Genomic DNA, 6,413 nt, shown 5'->3' on the forward strand with positions numbered 1-6,413 from the left:
TCACGAGATTAGTAAAATAACGTCAAAATTAGTACAATTTCACTTTTGCCCACCCAAGGGTCCACACATATATACATCATATGTGCGCACCGCAAGCAGGGCTACATTTATACATTCATCATGTGGTTATATTATAAGGTAAATTGAGTTAAGGTCATAAGTATGCGAATTGGTATCAAATCTGGTATGTTTTGTATTTGTTGCGATTTGTTTGTCGATCCACTTCTTGTGAGCGCTACACCAAGTAGTATAAATAATTGATTGATCTCAATTTATTTACAATTTTTTTGTAAATGAAGTGGCATTCTTTATTTTTAAACGCTATGCATCCATAATATATGCATAGATAGACCTATATTATTATAATATTAAACTTTTTGGTTTGAGCCGGGTCACATAATGAAAAGATAAACACCAGATTAAATTATAATACATGACAAAAAAACACAAGAGTAGACATTTTATCCATCGTCTTCCTTCTTTCCAAGTATGTCAAACTAAATAACTAATAAACAACAACATCAAAGGTAGGCAAGGACGAACCCATAAACTTTTAACTAGGGGTTTCCCAATATATATTTTTTTATATCAGCCTAATAAATTTTTTAATAAGTTTGAACTAAATACATGTAATAATAAAGTAAAAGAGTTATATATATATAATTATATATAAAACAGTAAAATTTAATAAACTAACAATAATTTAAATAAATCATAAGCAAAACCTAAATAAGTTTAGAAGATATTTTTGTAAAGTAAATTTCTTTATTGTTCTCATGACTCGAACCAAGACTATTAGTTGTTTAAGAGACCTTTTCTCTTCCACTAGACTACCAGGCCTTTGACAAGATTAAAAGACAGACTTTAAGCTTTTTAATTTGTTTTAGAGTAAAGTGTCATTTTCGCTCTTATCGTTTGACAAATAATGTAAATTTAGTATAAAAAGTTTATTTTTTGTATATGGAACATCCATGTTTTCTAATTCTTGTCAATTACATTCAAATTACTAACCCCGTTAAATTCAATCACTAAGTTAGGGGTAGTCATGTCTTTTCACTCTTTCTTTGTTATATGAGTAAAGTGCCAAAATCGTCCATGATGTTTGGTCTTGCGAATTTCGTTCAAAAATATTTTTTTTTGCAATTAGACCCTCGAGATTTCCCAACAGTTGTCAATTTCGTCCAAATTGTTAACTCGGTTTAAATTCAACGTTAACTCAGAGATGTTACCATCATTTTACATTATTAACTTATTATTATTATTATTATTATTATGTGATTGTTCGATGACATATATAACATCTTACGATTCCTATGTTTGAATCCAATATAGTATCCGTTTGTTTCTTCTTCTTTATTTTAGTCATATAAAAGGTTTAGCTCAATGTAGTAATAATAATAATAATAATAATAATAATAATAATATTAATAATAATGTTAATGATGGTGTAAACAAACATGTAAAAAGACAGTAGCACCCCTGAGTTAACGTTGAATTTTAACCGAGTTAACAATTTGAAAGAAATTGACAACGGTTGGAAACATTGAGGGTCTAATTGCGAAAAAAATATATTTTTGGATGAAATTCGCAAATGTAAACAAACCTAAGGGACGATTTTGACAATTTACTCATATAATAAAGAAAGAATGAAAAGACATGTCTACCCTGACTTAACGATTGAATTTAATAGGGTTAGTGATTTAGATGCAATTGGCAAGAATTGGGAAACGTGGATGGTCTATATGCAAAAAAAATAAACTTTTTGAACTAAATTCGTGTTATTTACCAAACCAAGGACAAAAATGACACTTTACTCTTTGTTTTATTATTAAATATTTGATACTTTTTAGGTTAAAAAAAGTAGTGTGGAGAAAAAGTACATCGAAAAGATGAGCTAAAAGCTTAAAAACAATTATCTAACCCCTATCTATCGCCTTCTTTATCATCTCACATCCTAGCTTCTTGCTTGGAAAAAATTACAGAAAATCCTTTTTAGTTGTCTTCTTTTATGTCAACATTTTTATCTTCACATTTTTCAATATTTTAGGAAGTTTGAGTTGAAATTTCATGAGATTTAATCAAAATTTTATCATATATATAAAATTTTCATGGGGTGCGACCGACCCCATGACCAAGACCTGGGTCCGCCTTTGAGCATATGCATGCATTAAAAAAAAAGGCTTAGTTTAAAGTATTTAAAGTAAAATAGTTGATTAACAAATATATGCCTTTAGCCCAACTTTAGCCTTACAAATCAAGCTTGAATTTTGGGTGTCTAACCTGAGAACATACATATTTAAAACTCATTAGACATATGTTAACACAAACTAAAACCCAAAATTATACCTTCCAATATTGGCGTATGGCTTCTTGTGTGCGGCAATATAATTTTGAGACCAACGTATGGTCAACGTATAACAACAGGTAGAAATGTAAGGCTTCACCGCGCTTCCAAGACCCAAAGAGTGTACAGTCCTCATGAATAGACCTGTGCAATTCACTTAGACAACAATAAATCTTTTAGCTTACTCATTAATTAGTTATGATACTATAAATAGAGAACTTGAGAGTTCATTTGATTCATCCAAACTTGAATCCCTTTCCACTCTCAAATAAACCTGAGCCACATACGGAGCAATTGCTTCACTTACAAGCAGTCTGACTCTCATATCTTTCTAAAGTGACGGTTTTGGTAACGTAAGAAGTTATAACCATCGACTCGTATTTAGCCGTTAAGGTCAGGAACAATAGACAGAAGTAGCGTTGAACCAAAACTTCAACTATATCGATAAGGTGAGCACCTCCAACTCTCTGTTTATATAAACCTTTTTAAAGATCAGTCATATTTTCGGAAAAGGTTTGATAGACTTGGTTGCACATATAGCATCCAACCTATAAAAGATTTTAAGAAAGTTTTTTATCTAATTATTTTTTGAATAATGAATAAATGATTCATTTTGAAGAGTCCACATAATTGTTTTAAACAAATAATAACTTATTATATATAAACAAACAAATTACACACAGATACATAATAACATAAATCATAAGTGTGCAAAGAGAATGATTAAAACAAATGGTAAATAGCCCAATTATGAATATAAAGATAACATTTATAATCTCATAAAGATGAATGAAAACTAAACATTATTAGTATGGACTTATGTGGACTTTTGTTATATGTAAGACCTGCTGGCGGGTTGTCGGGAGACATAGCTATGTAAACAAAGAGCTAACATAATGTTTAGCTATGACCTAATTTGTAGGTGTAGGGGTATGGTACTAAACCCGGTTTTACGACCCTAAATTTATTATGTTTAGCTTATTTTATTATATGGACTAATACAATGTTATTGGGCTGAGGGGGTTTTGTGGAGGTAACCCTAACTGGCTAGGCCCATTAGGGTACCATGATGGTGGCCATGAGACTCTCTATATAAGGAGGTCTCCACCTCCTTATTAAGGGGTCATGCTCAATAAGAGCCACCACCACTTTTTTGTGTCTGTAAACAAGAGATCCTCAGGATTTCTTAGCAGTCACCTCCACACCCCCGAAAAACCATTGCAGGTCTCAAGCAGCCGGAGAAGAAGATCAAGACGTGGTTCGTTCATCTCGAAAATCCGTGGAAACATCGTCATGGATCAGGTCAGATTCATTTCATGCTTCGACATTGGCGCCATCCGTGGGACGGCAACGAACTACCTTTCGATCTTCATCTCGGCTGTCAGATCTCTCCCAGGAAAAACCCAGATCTGGAAGTTTACAGAAAAAGGCTTCAAGGCTTGTTCTATTAAAGCTCAAAAAGATCCATAGATCTAAAAGAGGCTTCCAGATCTGTGCGAAAAGAAACTGCCGGACTCGAATGATCTAGTCTCCGGATCTGTGATGGTTTTAAATCTGCTCCGAGCTTCAGATCTATCCAGATCTGATTTACAGATCTAGATCTAGATTACACACCTGGATTTTAGGTTTAAAATTGCAGGTCTAACTCTTAAATTGCAGATCCAAAAATTACCAGACTTCCGCCGCCATGTACGCGCGCCCGCGGATTCTCATTCCGCAGCCGTGCATGTGCCGCCGCGGAAACCACCATGTGGGTTTTGCGCAAGAGACCTCCGCCATGCACGCGCACTCGCGAGTCACCACTCCATCACCGTGCATGCGCGCATCAGGCCTCACGCCAAACTTAAAGGTTGGGAATCCTCATAATATCCCATATGGCTACGCGCCAAACTAAAAGGTTGGGAATCCTCATAATATCCCATATGGCTACGCGCCAAACTTAAAGGTCGGGAATCCTCATAATATCCCATATGGCTACGCGCCAAACTTAAAGGTCGGGAATCCTCATAATATCCCATATGGCTACGCGCCAAACTTAAAGGTCGGGAATCCTCATAATATCCCATATGGCTACGCGCCAAACTAAAAGGTTGGGAATCCTCATAATATCCCATATGGCTACGCGCCATACTTAAAGGTTGGGAATCCTCATAATATCCCATATGGCTACGCGCCATACTTAAGGTTGGGAATCCTCATAATATCCCATATGGCTACACGCCATACTTAAAGGTTGGGAATCCTCATAAACCCATCAGGCCAAGCGCCAAACTTAAAGGTTGGGAATCCTCATAAACCCATACGGCTTCGCGCCGAATACAAGACCGAACGCGGCTCCGCGCCGTTCAACATGCACACCACCATGATGCTTGAGCGCAGTCGCATATCACATGCTCATGCACCACATGCTCACGCATCACATATGCTCACGCATATTACATATGCTTACGCATCACATGCTCTCACATATCACAGTCTACGCGCACGCGCACGCAACATCTACGCGTGGCGCATAGCGCAAAGTCTACGCGCACGCGCATGCAATATCTGCGCATGGCGCATGACACAAAGCCAGAGCCTATGCGCACGCGCGTGCAACATCTGCGCGTGGCGCATAGCACAAAACCAAAGCCTATGCGCAAGCGCATGAAACATCTGCGCATGATACACAGTCTACGCGCACGCGCACACAACATCTGCGCATGGCGCATGACACAAAGTCTACGCGCACGCGCATGCAACATCTACGCGTGTCGCGGGACATAAAGTAGCTCGTAAGTCGCCTCACGCGCAAGCTTTATTATTCTTATAGCTCGTAAGCCGCAACTCGCGCAAGCTCAATTATTATTATAGCTCGTAAGTCGCCTTACGCGCAAGCTTTATTATTCTTATAGCTCGTAAGCCGCAACTCGCGCAAGCTCAATTATTATTATAGCTCGTAAGTCGCCTCACGCGCAAGCTTTATTATTCTTATAGCTCGTAAGCCGCAACTCGCGCAAGCTTCATTATTATTATAGCTCGTAAGCCGCAACTCGCGCAAGCTTCATTATTATTACAGCTCATAAGTCGCCTCTCGCGCAAGCTTCATTATTCTTATAGCTCGTAAGTCGCCTCACGCGCAAGCTTTGTGTTTCTTATAGCTCGTAAGCCGCAACTCGCGCCAGCTTCATTATTATTACAGCTCATAAGTCGCCTCGCGCGCAAGCTTTATTATTATTACAGCTCATAAGTCGCCTCTCGCGCAAGCTTCATTATTCTTATAGCTCGTAAGTCGCCTCACGCGCAAGCTTTGTGTTTCTTACAGCTCATAAGTCGCCTCGCGCGCAAGCTTCATTATTATTATAGCTCGTAAGCCGCAACTCGCGCCAGCTTCATTATTATTACAGCTCATAAGTCGCCTCGCGCGCAAGCTTTATTATTATTACAGCTCATAAGTCGCCTCTCGCGCAAGCTTCATTATTCTTATAGCTCGTAAGTCGCCTCACGCGCAAGCTTTGTGTTTCTTATAGCTCGTAAGCCGCAACTCGCGCCAGCTTCATTATTATTACAGCTCATAAGTCGCCTCGCGCGCAAGCTTTATTATTATTACAGCTCATAAGTCGCCTCTCGCGCAATCTTCATTATTCTTATAGCTCGTAAGTCGCCTCACGCGCAAGCTTTGTGTTTCTTACAGCTCATAAGTCGCCTCGCGCGCAAGCTTCATTATTATTATAGCTCGTAAGCCGCAACTAGCGCCAGCTTCATTATTATTACAGCTCATAAGTCGCCTCGCGCGCGAGCTTTATTATTATTACAGCTCATAAGTCGTCTCGCGCGCAAGCTTTATTATTCTTATAACTCGTAAGTCGCCTCGCGCGCAGTTTTTATTATTCTTATAGCTCGTAAGTCGCCTTACGCGCAGGCTTTATTATTCTCATAGATCCGTAAGTCGCCTCGCGCGCAGGCTTTATTATTCTCATAACTCGTAAGCTGCCTCGCGCGCAAGTTATGTTACATTATTATCGAGATCTTTTATCCGGCCTCGCGCCACTATGATGCGTGCTATATCTTATTTATGACAGGGCACCAT

Source organism: Bidens hawaiensis, unplaced genomic scaffold (assembly GCF_021521415.1).
Source record: "Bidens hawaiensis isolate Kalapana, Puna unplaced genomic scaffold, B.hawaiensis_p1.1 tig00035895_1, whole genome shotgun sequence".
In the NCBI taxonomy this organism is placed as follows: Eukaryota; Viridiplantae; Streptophyta; class Magnoliopsida; order Asterales; family Asteraceae; genus Bidens; species Bidens hawaiensis.